Raw genomic sequence first — 17,543 nt, forward strand, 5'->3', positions numbered from 1 at the left:
CAGTGTCTTCTATTCATCATTATAATATTGAAAAAGGAGATAAATGGTCTTTCAATTAGTTTTTTATTCAGTTATTTCTCCAGGGATGTTACATACAAAAGTGTCTGGTAAATTTCAATGACGCATCCTGTCTGGCCCTAGGCAGATAAGCTTAAGCAATACCAAAATATCCTATGACCTCTGATAAAAGAAGCAGCAACCGAGTGGTAATGTGATAATCTTTATGAACTCCTTCAGGTGTCCTACTATAATAGTCTATTACTACAACAATCGAAGTACAATTAAAGTACCATAGTTTAAAATTGTTCAATATGTTAACGAAGTATCCAGTGGTGTTATTCGTGTTTTACACATACATATTGACTTGTCTAGCTTGTGGATAAAAGTATATGTCATGGTTATTTAGGACAATTCCAATGATAAAAGTATATTACATGGTTATTTAGGACACTTCTAATGATAAAGTATATGTCATGGTTCTTTAGGACACTTCTAATGTTAACTGCACTTTAAAAATCTTTAGGTAAACTCTGAACTATAACTGTACTGTTAAGCGTTCACAGAACATCTTGAATAGAAGCCTGTTGTTATCTTGTACCTGTCAGCAACCCCTGTTATTTAATTATTAAATTTTTATTTATAAATTGCTTTTTGCGTACAGGTACTCATTCAAAGATAATGAGATGGTTGCAATTTAGACAGCTGTCCACCAAATATATATCTACGACATACATAGGATTGTATTGTCTGATTTTGAATTTGTTTCGTTGTGGTTTGGATGTCTGTTTTGTCTGTATTGTTTATATTTGCACTATAGACTATATGCTAGTTTTCACTTGTTTGTTTGCTTGATATTACATTATGTTATTAATTTTTGACATTTTACATTTTACATAGTCGATTTGTTACTCTTTCGCGCTACATATCTGTAATCATTATTCGCCTTATGATCAAAGGGGAGGTAATTCTCTATCTGGTTTTGCAATTATCTTATGTAAGAAAATTTCTAACGTTAAAAACAACTAGAGTTAATGTAGACATACGTAGAAAAATGTAAACAGTTAGGGTGCTAGTCAATACAACAAGAGAGAAGTTCAGTCACAATGTTTATGCTATCAGTTTTTTCACTGCGGGTATGCTACTTATCACAGTTAATGAGAAATATTTAATTAATTTAACACTTATTGTGGAAATAAATAAATAGATAATTGAAATATCTTCACCAGTGACGAACAGATATAAACACATTGCTATAAAAATAGAAATCGTGACGAAAGAAAAATTACATTCGATATTTCAAAGAAGTGATGGGTATGAAAACAAATAACGAACTTTGAATTTTTCGAAAAACTGAAGATTTTATTATCCCAGGAATAGATTACCTTAGCCGTATTTGGCACAAATTTTGGGAATTTTGGATCCTCAATGCTCTACAACTTCGTATTTGTTTAGCTTTATAGATATTTTGATATGAGCGTCCCTGATGAGTCTTGTGTAGACGAAACGCGCGTCAGGCGTACTAAATTATAATCCTGGTACCCTTGATAACTAATTACCTTCAACAGAAATGATATGCAGTGTATAACATTTGGTTTTTATGAATATATGTGAAAATGGTTTCAGTACATATGTATCACTCTCTTAAATATTAAAATGTATTACTAATATGGTTTTGTCAAATTTCTGCCTAATCATAAGTGATAGGGAAATCAATTTGTGACATAAATTGCCCGTGTCTCTGTTTCATATAAAGAAATCAGACTATGTGGTTTATATGTTTGAATCACCTGTTCGTCCATTCTTTGTAACATTAGTTTGATTTTAAAAGCAAACTTTAATGAAATAAACATACGAAAATGCATTTCATTTCAACATAGTATTTAAAACAGCAATCATTATATATATTAAGTATATGAATGCCTCAAAATTCAGAGGTTGTGCTTCCTTCGGATAATGGTATGCATTTTTCAGTTTTTAAAATGATAAAAAAAAAAAACCTTCCAAGAGTGAGTTATTTCATTGAAATTTACCATGATGACTATAACTTTGAAAAATGACCATGGCAAATCATTAAAACAAAAGAGTGGTGTATAAACAAAAAAATGTCGATATAACAATATAATGTTATCACCTGCTATGTACCAACCTTGATAATGGTAACCTGCTTAGGTTCAACTGAAACTGTTACAATGTTATATTTACATCAACAGATTGTTCAAGTCTTCTGGGTATATTTATTTTATATTCTGATACAAATATGAATAAAGCACATGTCAAGAAGTTTCTCAGAGGTTAACTGATCAATATATAGAAATATCTCTTTCTATAAAGACTATGCAAGTGTTTCTGAAGGGTCAATTCCCATTTTCACATGTAGGAACTTATGATAAAGTGAAGATAAAGAGTGTCCCTTTATAGACTAGGTTTAGAAAGGAGCGTCTTGTTATAAGGGATAAAGGATTCTCAAGTAGCGTCGCGTAATAATTTAATTTTAAGCAAAGTTTTGGGGTCATCTTTTTATAGACGAACAAGGAGATTTAAATGGCATCTCAAAATCTGTGAAACTCATAAAATGTATTCAAGTCATCTCTATCTATAGAAATCAATCCATGTGTTCGTAGATAGATGTTTTTGTGTCCTGTTAAATTGTTCCTTTTAAAAGTTTTGGATTCTCATAAATTATATGTATAACTTTTGGACTAGTTTGAATCTCGGTCTATTTCTGTAATTTATTCTTACATACTTTTGATTCTTTAACCCTGTATGCGTTCATTGCCTATGTAAATTTTAAAATTGTTTATAATCCTGGTACTTTTGATAACTATTGTATGCACATTGAACGAGAAATTTATGTGACGTATATAATTTTTCTGACGTCAGACACTCAAATCAATCCATGTGTTCGTAGATAGTAGATGTTTTTGTGTCCTGTTAAATTGTTCCTTTTAAAATTGTTATACGATGATGACTGATGTACCCATATTTTGACTATTTTATTAATTGTGACTGTTTATTTAACGCATCATGTAAATGTAGCGGAATTTGATGAGACTGTTATTAAAGTGAGAGGGTTAGCGCTATAGAACTAGGTTTAATCCACCATTTTCTACATTTGAAAATGCCTGTACCAAGTTAGGAATATGACAGTTCTTGTCCATTCGTTTTTGATGCGTTTTGTTTTTTGATTTTGCCATGTGATTATGGACTTTCCAAATTAACTTTCCTCTGAGTTCAGTATTTTTGTGATTTTACTTTTTTGAAACAGTATACATAAGGCATTATAGCCTTCTGGATTATAATTCTAATAGTTATCAAAGGTACCAGGCTTATAATTTTGAAACGTAAGACGCGCGTTTCGTCTACATAAGACTCATCAGTGACGCTCAGATCAAAATGGTTAAAAGGCCAAACAAGTATAAAGTTGAAGAGCACCCAAAATTCCCCCAAAATGTGCCATATACGACTAAGGTCATCTATACCTGCGATAAGAAAATCTTTAGTATTTCAAATAGTTCTTACTTTTGCAATCAGTTAATTTATAAAAAAAACAACAATATAAGTGATATTCATGTCAACACCGAAATGCTGACTACTGAGCTGGTGATACCCTCTAAAGTGTATTTGAAAAACTATTGAACATTTTCCTCATTTGTTTCATCTATGTTTAATATTGTATTAAAAATGCAGCAAGTACTGTAAAACATAAAATATATAGACGGGTATTAGCTAAACATGTGAATCATTGTCAATCAATGAACTATATAAAAAAAAAAGTAAAATCACAAAAATACTAAATTCCGAAAAAAATTAAAAACGGAATGTCCCCAATCAAATTACAAAATCAAATGATAAAACACATCAAACAAATGGACATCAACTGTCATATTCCTGACTTCGTACCGGCCTTTTCAAATGTAGAAGATGGTGGATTGAACCATATGTATGTTGACTTCTAGTATGGGTTCATAATATTGTTGAAAGATATTGTTTCTTAAATTTAACGTGTATCCCATGTATATCCTGTTATTAGTTTCAACGGCTTCACACACCTAAACAAAGTCATACACTGTGAGGTTAAATATCAAGATCAAATTCTTTAATTTTTCATAATTTCAAAAATATGTCTTTCTTCTTTTGAAATTAAAGTTTAAACCATGAAACATTGATCCTATTAATAAATTAAGTTGAAGTATAGGGTAACGTAATAACTATACACAAAGCTTACCAACACCCTTTCAATAGTAGAGGTTTGAAATTCCTTACTGCAAAATTTAAAAGTCAGATTTTACGATGTGTGTTTCACATTACATTTATTGACTAACGTGTAATCTATATCTAAGTCTGCTTTAAGTTTTAAATGTGTTTCTCAACTGTAAATATCAACAGCACTTTTGACGTTTTTTATGAAGGCTTTTAAATTGAGTTGAAAAATTACCATATAGAACCATATGAAGGTGATGCATCTTCTTATGTCGATAATAATATCAACACAGTTATCAGTTATAATTGATAGTCTACAAATGCTGGATTGTTTTACCATATAAAAAAATCCGGTTAATCTAGATACATTTTAAGGGTTGACAATAGCAGCTGCTTACGCTGTTTCTTTTAATTAAATCTTGATGAAACTATTCGACCATTTTACCTTAAGGTTTCTGACACGATTTTTTGTTTTTCTTTCAACACAAACAGATGGATTATCCGAAATGATGCCGTATAAGACACTGAATCTGACATATTATATATTTAAATCAAATTTCAATAGAAACCTGCATTGTCAATGCAAAACACAAATATAGCATAGTTATGGCAAAAAGTTAAAACCAAAAAAATACTGAACTCAGAGGAAAATTCAAATAAGAAAATCCCTAATCAAAAGGCAAATTCAAAAGCGCAAACACATCAAATTATAAAAAAAATAAGTTTTAAATACCAGGAAACTTTTTTGGGTTCAAACAGATTGACGGACCACTGAAAGATAAGCTTTCCCATAGACGAGATAAAAGTATAAGGCAAAAGCAAGACAGACAAAGCCATAGCTAAACAAAAATACGAATCTACTACTTACTTCTTCCCACATTTCTCTGTTTAATGTACTGTCCTTTCTATGACCATATATTTTTTTATAGAGATTAGTTTATAAAACGGTCTACTTTTAAAGTTCTTAATTCGATTAACTTCAATAACTTGTGACATTTATCTTGTGGTTACATTTGTTAAGTCCTTAATTCAACACACCTATATATTAGTATCAGAAAGAGTTATGAGATCCAGCAGTGAGACTTTAAAAATATTGAATCGCTGAATCGTTAAGATTTCTATAATCTGTTTATTTTATGACATCTGTCATTTGGAATTGAAACGTTAATCTACTTTATAGTAATTGGTTCAATCAGATTTGTGTTAATCCATTTTGCATGTCTGACCTTTAAATCTATGTATGTACTTTAACACACTGCATGTTTTGAATTTACATTTCGTAAGCAAGATTAAAGTTATCGGCAAAACACCGCCGTGGGTATACCGAACTATCACCCGAATTATTAGAAGTGCAGGGAAAAAAACAAAGAAAAACAGCTATAAAAACACCCATGTAGCCTGAATACGGATACGGATATTGTTTTATTCAAATTTGCTGAAAATAAAATTTTAAAAAGGACTATGTATATTTCTAATGCAAAGTTCAGATTCTTTGTCCGGTTTTGGTGTTACTTTAGTTCCTTTTTGGTCTATTAGCTCGTCAACATTTTTATTAGGTTTTGGAAATTCAAATATCTTAAGCATCACTGATGGGACAATAGTTATCGAATCGAATATCTGAAGAAATACCATTAGAAACTTAAATGTTATTTGAGAAAATAATCAATGCATACGTCTGTGGTCCGGATAGAAATCCTTATGCCAACATTATATGGTCCGTCTCGATTTACTCAATGCCTCAAAATGTGGTCTGTGTCGAAGTTCTAACTTGTAGTTGAATCATGAAATTGTTGGACAGACTACCAGAACAAATATCGATAATTTTAAAGGAATAGCATCACGGATTTTCAGGGAAATGCCCTGCTTGCCTTCTGAATATTGTGTACTAATCAGTGAAAATGAAAAATTAATTATTTCTCAGAATCGCAATTGATAATTCTTTGTCGTACTCTTAGGAAACAGAGGATATGGTTTCAAAGATTTCTTCTCAAATTGGTTCTATATGTCTTTTATTTATACCATTAAACCGCTAAATAGTTTACTATATGTCATTTTATACCACTACTAAATAAATTTGTTCTATAGAAGAAATTCAACGAACTGTACCCGAACTACATAATGTAAAAACACATAGCTAAGTATCTACTGGTCACTTAGCTTAACAGTTAATTCGGAAACTTTAGGTGGTTAAATATTCATCGTGTAATACAATATAACATGTATTCTAATGATACAGGATTTTTAAATAACAATGCCCTACACTACATATTGATATGTGCTGATTTTACTGAAACTACATTAAAATTTGAAATAAATATTTCCATCACAGGTTATCTTAAATATCATGTCTTCAAACTTATGATTTATTAAACAAAACATACTCTAAATTAATAGACAGGGAATATCTGAAGAATAAGCAAGTAAAAATTAATATCATTTCACTTACAATAGATAATATAAATTTGATCATATCATTCAAATAAATACTTTCTGAAATTATTAGTTACTTAGCAAGAAACAGGCATAACAGAATAGTACATCAATATGCAGGCAAATATTTTTAAGGTTAACACTGAACTCAACACGTTGTTTTAGAAGTGTTCGTTAAACTTCTTTTTAAAAATCAAAATATGTACGTTACCTACTAGCACTGCAAGTAATGTTTTCCAAAAACGATTAGCATTAACAGTTCATTCTTAGTCAGACGATCATTGTAATATACATTATACAACGTTAATAACTATTATTTATCCCGGTTGATCTACTTAATGTCAATAATGACTTATAAAACAATACACATTTAATCCCAGTTTTATTCGGTGCATGTTGCACAAAAGGCTAACAACGATATAAGATATGCATCTTAGCTGCATTTTTATAAACATTAATTACTCAATTGCACAACACTTATTCAAAAGAATTAATTAAAAGGTTATATTATCAAGAAGATCAAAGATATCGACCAGGAACCGTCTTGGTTTGATTTCACCAAGTCAATGTTTTTTGTCGTACATACCTGTCTATCAACCGCCATGAATTAGTCCCATCGCAGACTGGCATGTAATAGTCCAGTCAAACTAAGATTTAACCTCAAACTAATTGCAACAGAAAATGTTTTAGTTTTAATCTATACTATTATGTCCTTTATATACACAGGAAAAAGTCCCAAAAAATCTAACATGAGGAAAACTCAAAATCAGCAATTTTGATTTCCTATGGAAATTAACATTGGAAGGGGAGATAACTCTTGCAAAAATGAGTCTTTTTTGGGCAGTTTTTGGTTGTTTTTCTTAAAATTTATGTAAAGTATGATTCTTTAATGGGGTTGTAAGTTTGAATATAACTAAATTATATAAGCTTCTGCTCATGAAATGTACAAAACCGAAGTGTTATGGGTAGTTTTATTTTTTTCGTGCATTTTTCATTAAAGAAATTGCAAATTTGAAGCTTTGTAACCATTTTGAAAAAATAATGTGAAAATTTGGTATTGTTTATATCTGTATATTATATTGTTTCAGCAACTTACTTATCTAAAGAAACTTTAAACCACAAAAAGAAGAATACATGCTTAATTATTTTTATTAAATTTGAGATTCTTTAAATTGACATGTTGAAAATCTGGATTTCTTAATTTATTAGTTGACCATTTATTGAATTTATATCTTGATAAAATATATGAAAACACCTTTAGAGTTGTTTGTTATACTTTAAAGACAGCTAAAAACTCAAGAATCAATACATTCTGATGAATAGAAGCGGTAAAGTTATAATTTTTTTATTGATATTTCTGCCTTTTTTGCAAGAGTTATCTCCCTTTTCAATGCAAATCTCCATAGGAATTTTAAATGGTGATTTTTTTAGTCTTCCTCAAGTAAGATTTTATGGGACTTTTTTCTGTGTATATTTGGGGTATAATGCTAAAGATTGAAACTTAAAAATCTTCTGTTGCAATTACTTTTAGGTTAGGGTCAAATTTATGCTAGATTGACTGGACTATAAACTTTTGACCAGATCAACACAGATAATTCCCATTTCAGACTGACATGTAAACGTATGACCAGAACAACACAGATTACAAGTCAGACAGTACAATCAGTACAATTCAAACGTTACATGTGTCACCAAAAAAAAAGAAAATGTTTATACAATATTGTTTGAAAAATTGTGGACTTAAGGTTTTATCTCTTGATTTAATTACCATTTATAGTTTTGAATTTTTCTTGGAGTTCGGTATTTTTGTTGTCTTAAATTTGATAAACTACTCCTATGTAGTATTATGTTTTTTGCTTGCACACTGTGTCATATATGTTGTATTTTGCTGCTTATCATTTGTCATATTTGTAACATATGTTTTGATTGCCATAGCATGTATAAGCGTTTGCAACTAAACGCATGCATTCATCAATACATCTATCACTTAATATATTGTCCTGATGATCACAAGGAACCGAGCATTTGCTGGTTGTTTCTTGTTATCAAAAAATCAAACGCCATTTTGCGTTTTCTAATTAAAAAGTTGTTTCAACGGAACAAAGAACTGAAATTCAGATTGTGTTTGAAAAAAAGGGAACATGTCGCCAATATATCTCACAATTATTATTTCTCACAATGCAGAGAGCATACTCCAGCTATAGTCCAACTGAATGTAGCTGACCATGCAGAGAGCATACTCCAGCTTTATTCCAACTGGATGCAGCTGACCATGCAGGGAGCATACTCCAGCTTTATTCCAACTGGATGCAGCTGAATATTTTCAACAATTGGTTGTCCTTAGTGATATCAGATGTATTTATAAGAATATTTTTGATTTGTCAGAAAGCAAAATATCCAATAAACATCAATTATACCCAATGATTGATGGTATTGTGTTCTCTGCTGTAACAATTAAAATCTTATTGAATATTTTGATTGCTTCACCTGTTCTATGATAAAATCCGAGTGTCAGCAATATGTTATTTAAATAATTCTGAATGTCACTGGTTTATCAAAAAGTGTTTCTAATGATGCCAGTTGTTGGAAGTTATCATTCAAAATTGAAGTTTTTGTGAAATTAAGTGAAATTTAAACAAAGGCTTTTCCACATTTATAAGATACAACCACAATGTGATTAAGCTATATAACTGATAAAATAGAAATTTAATAAATAAAGAGTGATAGCGAAAATTATGGCAAGGTGGTTCTCTTCTGAAGTACAACAAAACAATCAGAGAGACACCTTGCTGTTAAAATCAATTTCATGTAATTGTGACATGAAGTTCAGCTTGTTTTCATTTTTGTTTCTTTGTTTCTTTTTTCTTTCTTTTAGATTATGATAGTTCTTTTAATGCATTTGATGTTTTCATTTTGCCATTTAATTAGGGACTTAACGTTTGGAATTTCCTTCGTTTTTTGTTGTTTTTTGTTATTTTTTTTCGTATACCTCTCACATTTATATTACGTTAATTACAGACTCTCATACATTAAACACTATAGTATACGTATTTTAACTATTTGCTGATTAATTCCTATTTCAGACAATTGTTTATGGGGATATATAAATATAGATAGTTCACATTTCAAGATATGTTTCAACATGGAACAGAAGTATTTGAAATAATCATAAAAGCAACATCATTCTAAAATGCTGTTATGGTATTTAAATGGTCGTGTTTGCTCTTTATGTTTTTTCTTCTATTATGTAGAGGTTCGAGTTGCCAAATCTTTAGTTTGACGCTGTTGATTGGATTTGCGTGAATCAATCTGAAGTTTTCTGTTTATATTTTTTTTTCAAATGGTTGTTTGTCTCTATTAGTCCATTCACCAATTGGCCATGATGTTTTCATCCAAATATGGATTCTGATTGGCTTTCTTTTCAAAGTTTGCAAAAATATCAAACCAAACTATCGACATGAGTTCTAGTATATAAGGTTTGATCTTAATCGATACCACAAATTTTATTTCAAAAAGACATTTGAATATCAATGTTCACCATCTTATTCAAATGATAAAACTAATCCATTTGGCTTGACATATACAGTGCTGAACTGGTAATTTTAGGTTTGTGTGTTTCAATATAAATTAGATTAAATCACAAAATACGAAGGAGTTTAAATAATTCCTTTGATCACGCTTTAAATACATAATTTAGTATGTAAATGTGTCTTTTCCTTAACAGAAGATTCTCATGTTCTTTTGAACGTATATTTCAACGATAATTAAAAACATAAAGTCTTGTAGCATTAACATTATAGATATTATGTTGCTTTGTGATTTTGTCGATTTTGCCATTAAATCTTTTTTATTGTAATTTGAAAATTTAAAAAATATCTTAACACGTTGTTGCTATAATTATCAATTTTTTTTTTCTCAAACCTCAAAGCTTATTACGTGTTCTACTATTTGTAGGCAATATACCAAAGTAAGTTTGCGTACGCAAATATAAAAAAGTAGATGTTGTATGAATGTCAATGAGACAACTCTCCACAACTCATAAATCGAAAATAAACTGACATCGCCATGGCTAAAAATGAAAAGGACAAACAGACAAACAGTAGTACACCTGACACAACATAGACAACTAAAGAATGAACAACACGGAACCCACCAAAAACTAGGGGTGATCTCAGGTGCTCCGGGAGGATAAGCAGATCCTGCTCCACATGTGGGACCCGTCGTGTTGCTTCTGAGATAACAAATCCGGTTTATAGTCTAATTCGGTAGGTCACATTTATGAAAGGGAAAGGGTTTGTAGTTACGACGAAAGGAACATATCCGATATCATTTGTGAAACCAGTTATTCCATAATGGTCAACCAACTCCTGATGGCGTCCGTAAATTTTACGAAGAGATGATTTCAACTTCAACATTTGGAACTCTTGATTTAATAGCTTCCTTGTGAGAAACAACCCTCTATCAAGAAAATCATAATAGGAAAAGCAAGCACGGTAATATCGTATCAATTTGGAGATATATACACCGTATGTCGGTGCTGCTGGAATGTTGCTACGTAGAAATGGAAAATTCACAATTGGAAAGCTGAAATCATCTCTTTTGTCGTAAAGTTTTGTTTTCAATCGACGTAAATGAACACCGCGATGTATGAACCATAGAGATACAACATAAAAGCATACAACATTATTATGAGAACATGTCCAGCAACTTTTTTAACAAGATGTTACTGCTGAACAGTTGCACGTTGAAAATAAGATATCAGAAAATCATCACGATAGTCATAGTTCCAAAAAAAAAATTTAATGCCCATCTGCGTTTTCCTAAAACATAGTTATTAAACTTTTAATAAGCATTAAAGGAAGAAAAACATTTGAACATCATTCCTCCAAGGTGCTTTCAAGTTTTTATTTATACTCTGAAAGCTTAAATTGAAAAATTGAAAGACAATGATTATAAGAACGAGACCAGTTGAATGGCTATAAATAAAGATATGGCCTTAAATAGAAGATTGTTTAGTCTTCGATCAGCTTTTACTGAGGGAGTTGGAACCTAAGTTTGTTAACAATTTCTGATTTCATCAATGGATAATTTCTTAAGGTATGCTGACAATCATACTATCGAGCTGATGATACCATCGGGAACTAATAGTCCACTAGCAGCGGTATCGACCCTTGCTGAAAAGTATGAAAAAACACAAAGGTTCAACCAAATGGTAATATATTGAAAGTGGTAGAGGGATTCATCGCGTTTGCACAATCATAATTGTTTATCGACGCAAATAGCCTTAAAGAGGAGTGTGACAGTGGTCCAGTATTATTGTCGTATAGCTGCGGATTAGGAATAGGGTAAGAGTAATTAAATCCTAAGCTGTTTATTAAAATATCGATATTTTCATTGAAGCCTAAACCTAGGCAAAATGAAATGAATGAGATGTAACATAATTTTATAGAATAACACAAATACTAGATAGATAGTTAAGAATAAAAATCTCTCAAAAACAGTAGGACTGCAAGGTAACTAAAAGACTGCTATGCAAATGTATGTTTTGCTTTAGAAGAAAAAACAGCCAGAAGATACAAAATAGAAAAACAAAATCTGATATTCCAAAAATAAATCGACACAATAATATAAAAAATTATTAGGACTGCATTAACTCCCTTAACATTCGATGATCTCTGGCGCTGCAGAAAGGAACTGCTGATTGATTGATTTAAAATGGTATTTTATTTCTTTCAAGAAAGAAATCACTCATCAAAGATATCAAGCTTATAATGCATGTACTAAGTCAGAAATATGACATTTGTTATCCATTCGTTGATGTGCATATGATTTTGCAATTTGCATCGGGACTTTCGGTTTAAAATTTTACTCTGAGTTCGGTATTTTTGTAGTTTACTTTTTTGTACGGTAGGCAAGTGATTGGTAAAAAAACCTGGTCAGAATTAGTTGAATCGATCCTTCATTGCTTTCAATGTTCTAGTTTTGATATGTTAACATCGCGACATTGTAATGCATGTCCGTCTATGTTATTTGAAATATGCGAATTCGAGCATACACTTCTCTCAAGGGACAAATTGAAAATCTTTCTATTTGAGTTTTATTTTGAGAATAATCACGTTGGCAAATATAGGCAGTTAAAAACCTGGTGCATACATGTCTTACGTATAATTCAGTCAACCGTGTCGTTTTCAACAAACCGAATACTTATCTAACATGTTATCAATATGAATATCTATATTTTGTATACATATGCAATTGATTATTTAATGAAATTACCTATCAATTAAATATAGATTGATAAAAAGTCATGCCTTATTTGATCGTATTCCGATTTATGTGCAACTTTGAACTATTAGTTTGTGCTAAATCATCCCTTAAAGTAACCGAAACGTTTTTCATTAAATTGAACACCATTAATATTGAGACAATGTAACTGATCATGCAACCAACTGTCATTTTATTAACAGCCTTTAGTTCATAGGCACTACGCATAGTTTTATGGACTTTGCTTTATAAGAAAAACATGTCAACCATATTAGCAGTATTTATTTTTAAAAGAGGTTTTTGACGCTTATTATTTATTACACATTAATTCTGTTAACTGAATATATCTATATGTTATATGCCATGTTGTTGAGGTTTATACCAAGCGAGCAAAAGCTCAAACACATCAAACGAATTGATAACAACTGGCATATTCCTAACTTGGTACAAACATTATTTTGCCCAAAAAAATGGTGGACTTTAACTAGTTTGAATTTTTCAAAAAACTAAGGATTTTCTTATCTCAGGCATATATTACCTAAGCCGTATTTGGCCTAAGGTTTTGGAAATTTTGGATCCTAAATGCTCTTCAACTTTGAATTTGTTCGGCTTTATGAATATTTTGATATGAGAGTCACTGATGGGTCTTATCTAAACGAAACGCAAAATGCATTTAACTTTTATATAACTAGTTGATGTCAGACATTAAAACTTTTCAAACTGGACAGGCAAGTCTGTTCAGGAAGTAGCTTTTAGCATGCAAATACAACCATATTTGTTCGTTTATTATGATGAATCTTAAAAAGAAATGAACAGACGAATCCGTAATTAATAGTATATAAAAAAAAACGCTAGATTTCCCCCATCCCAGGGGATGTTCCGATTATAGCATGAGGTTTGCCGGGTAAACAGTCTATATTGGACATTCTTTAAATATAGACAGAAGTTAACAATGAGAACTCCTACATTGATGGGAGAACTCATGATAGTGACAGCTAGTATAAATAGCTCTTATCTAAGGAACAAATGAATCAAAGCTAGTAAACAAATGTCTTTCACAACGAGATGGTTAAAGGTAAAATCAAATTGACATAAACTAACAAATATGTATAAAACTTTTTCTTTAGAACTTTGCCTCGGAGTTCGTTTTTTTTTAAACTTTTTTTCTCAAGGAATCTAGAATTTAAATGAATCTCAGAATTAAATGCCATATTATACTTGAAGAAAATACTAACAAAGTGATAGACGCTTATACTTTGTGCACTTTAAAGAAAAGCCAGTTTAGCCATTTAAACAATTTTGACACTTATTAGTCAATTATTGTTTGTATACTAATAACTTTGAAATTGAAATATTGTATTTATGCAATTTTTGAGTTTGAATTGGAAATAATGGAGTTATTTGTATGCACGCTTTATAATTATATATCATTGAATGTACGCATTGTAAGTACAAATACGAGTTTAACAATTTAAATCAAATATTACAAATAAATGTAAAATGACTAACCCTGGGGACGCAATTTATAGGAATACTACACCAATGCATGCATATTTTGCAGATCATATAGCTTGAATAATCATTGTCAAAATGGCAGAATATACATTTATCAATAATTGATAAATAAAAATAAGTCTATTATAAAAATCAAATAAAATTCTAACACTAAACGTCATAAAAGTAAAAATAAAACCTACAACAACGTAAAATTAAAAAAAACAAAGAATCTACTTGCAGATTGTTACTATATTTCATAACACTATGCGACACAAATTTTAGTTGACACAGTTAATTTTTCTTAAATAGCCATAATCGGTTACTCTAAAGACGTCAAACGTTTGAAAAGTCAAATACATTAATGAAAAGAATCAAAACATAAGAGTAACATTAGTTAAATGTAGCATAATTACATGATTTTATAATTGAAAAGTCAAAACAGTTATAACATAAATGATGCAAGTTAGTGGTTGCTGGGTGGATAGTGAACTCGGGTACCGAGAGTCCAAACACTGCGGTACCTATAGTAAAAGTATGTAATTTTTTTGTGAAAAGTTCATTATGCAAATCATAATGATTACTTCTAAATGTTCAAAGAGCCTTAAAGGAATCAGACAGCGAATATTTAAGAACCATCTTTAGTTAAATATCCATTGACAAATCCGTACTTGAAAATAAAGGTGAAAACACTACCTATCAATGTATCCGAGTGTTACTAGTCTTGTCATTGGTAATAAACTCATCAAACATATCAGGCTTATAGCGTGTACGAAATAGGCGTATATACCAACATAAACAGTTATCAAAGGTACCAGAATTATAATTTAATACGCCAGACGCGCGTTTCGTCTATATAAGACTCATCAGTGACACTCAGATCACAATAGTTATAAAACCAAACAAGTACAAAGTTGAAGAGCATTGATGACCCAAAATTCTAAAAACTTGTGCCAAATACGGCTAAGGTAATCTATTCCTGAGATAAGAAAATCCTAATTTTTTTCGAAAAATTCAAAGGTTTGTAAACAGGAAATTTATAAAAATGACCATATAATTGATATTCATGTCAACACATATAAAACATATGATAAAATTAGCTTACCATTAACGTTGAATACGTCCAACCAAATTGCTGGTCGAGGTACTTATATAACCAGTATATAAGTTCTGCTTCGTAAGTGGAGTTTTAAATTAGCAGAGTGCTGCTATGCCCGGAAAAACTAACTCAATTATCATTTTACACACTTCTATCAGCTATTTAACGGAATAGTTTTTCCTAGCGTACTTATATACAATTCCTGCACCTGTTAAAAGATTTAAATTACCGTAAAATCAAATACGAAATATTTAGATTTTTAAATTGATCAATTCGTTGAGGTGTGAGGCACTAAGCCTAATATTCTTTCGTAGTTTATCAATGTTATTTCGGCGATTAGTATTTTTATTCCAATGACAGTTAATTAATTAAGCATGTTCGTGAAATTGTTATCGCTGTCTTATCTATTTACAAACACACTGACCATCAAAGAAGTAGATTTAAGTAAAGATATCAAATCATATCATTTGAAATATAAACCCACGATTTATCTACTAAACATAACCAGTTTCTTTAGAATGATCAGCCCATGTAATTCATTTTATATACATTCATTTACTTTACATGTTTTAGTAAACATAACAAATAGCCGACACTGCATCAAACCATGTACAACACAGACCATTGCTCACACAGAGATTGGAATAAATATTTATGAAGAATGGAAATATAATTACTGGCGTTTATATAAAGGGTTAAATGTCTTAAGCAGTTATTATAGCCTAAGTAAATCTTGAACGGTAAAATAAATTGCTTTTTCCTCTCCCTTAAGCATAACATTTACCGTCGGTATGAATGTGACACTTTAAATGTCATAATTTCATATTCTGTTTTTCTAATTATTGTATTGTTATATCAGTTGTATAAACTATTTATTCAAAATGAGTGTTTATAGAATAAACGCGTACTGAAATTCAGTTAAATGTAGATCTTTATACTTCGATTAAATAAAAACCGCTGCATTCAAGATCTATAACAACTGTCACTAGAAAAAACTGTTCTTTAATATTCGAAATTCTGAAACTTGTTTTTAGAAAACAATGCTATAAATGTTACCTTAAAAACGACATTTTAAAAGCATCTAGAAAAATAAAGAAAATTGAACTTACATTTTTTAAATGCAATATTTCATACATAGAATTTGTGGACTACTTGCCACAAAAGAAAAACTTTTAGTTATAATCATACGTTAACATTTCTCAAAAACATTGAAAACTCGAAAACTCTTTTAATACTATGCATCTTATACAGTGTAAACATAAGGAGATGTGTTATGACTGTCAATGCGACACCTACCCACCAGCGATCACAAAATGAGAAATTTAACGACTAAGTGCATAATATAAGTTATCTACGTTCATATCCGTAGATATGGATATTTTAATACCCTGAAGTACCCAAGTACATCATGAGGCGTAGCCGAAGGGTGTACAGGGTACTAAAGGGTGTTAAAATATCCATATCTACGGATATGAACGTAGATAACGAATTTATCCCCGGTCTTATTCCGAATCGGGCGAGTTTTATGGAAACTCGGGTACAAAGTGTAACGCGAAAACAACGTTTTTTTCATTTTCTAAAAAAGTTTTATTGAAATTTGGAAATTTTACATATTTTTTACGGGGTGTAGGGTACTACCTTTGGTAGAACCCTACAGGTAGTCAAATAAAAGACGTTTTTAATACGGAGACAGAGAAACTGGATTGAGTCAAATTTGGCGCCCAATGTTGTGAGCGTTACGCCATAGATGGTGTGACGTCAACGTGGGTAATTTTCATAGCTAGGCCAGTAGTCCCATTCCTTGAAAATGTGGCAGTCAAGTGATGCATTTAATGGAATGAGTGTAAATGATCGGCATAATAGGTCAAAATCGGTAATGAATTAAATATTTAATTACAAACATCATGGATAATCTACAGAATTCAATTTTTCACAAGGAGTGATCATGGAACTAAGGAAAATTTGCGTGCAGTTCCCCGGAATAATGGTTAGCAACGTCCAGGGATATGGGTTAGCAACACCCAGGGGCTATGGGTTTTGTAACGACGTGCGTTAA

At 30.8% G+C, this 17,543-nt stretch overlaps 1 protein-coding gene across 3 annotated transcripts in view; it reads right to left on the bottom strand.

Moving 5' to 3' along the window:
• The window catches only part of LOC134714859 (neuronal acetylcholine receptor subunit alpha-10-like), a 34,561-nt gene extending 18,921 nt beyond the window's left edge, over window positions 1-15,640 (bottom strand). Inside the window, exon 1 of one of the 3 annotated variants that reach the window (XM_063576502.1) lies at window positions 15,494-15,640. The gene's annotated coding sequence lies outside the window, so the exon portion shown is untranslated. Of the gene's footprint in view, window positions 1-5,068; window positions 5,166-6,841; window positions 6,951-15,493 lie in introns of those variants that run through there. The other 2 variants (XM_063576503.1, XM_063576504.1) reach the window with 2 other exon arrangements.
• Window positions 15,641-17,543: the final 1,903 nt, after the last annotated feature.

Source organism: Mytilus trossulus, chromosome 4 (assembly GCF_036588685.1).
Source record: "Mytilus trossulus isolate FHL-02 chromosome 4, PNRI_Mtr1.1.1.hap1, whole genome shotgun sequence".
NCBI classification, from domain to species: domain Eukaryota; kingdom Metazoa; phylum Mollusca; class Bivalvia; order Mytilida; family Mytilidae; genus Mytilus; species Mytilus trossulus.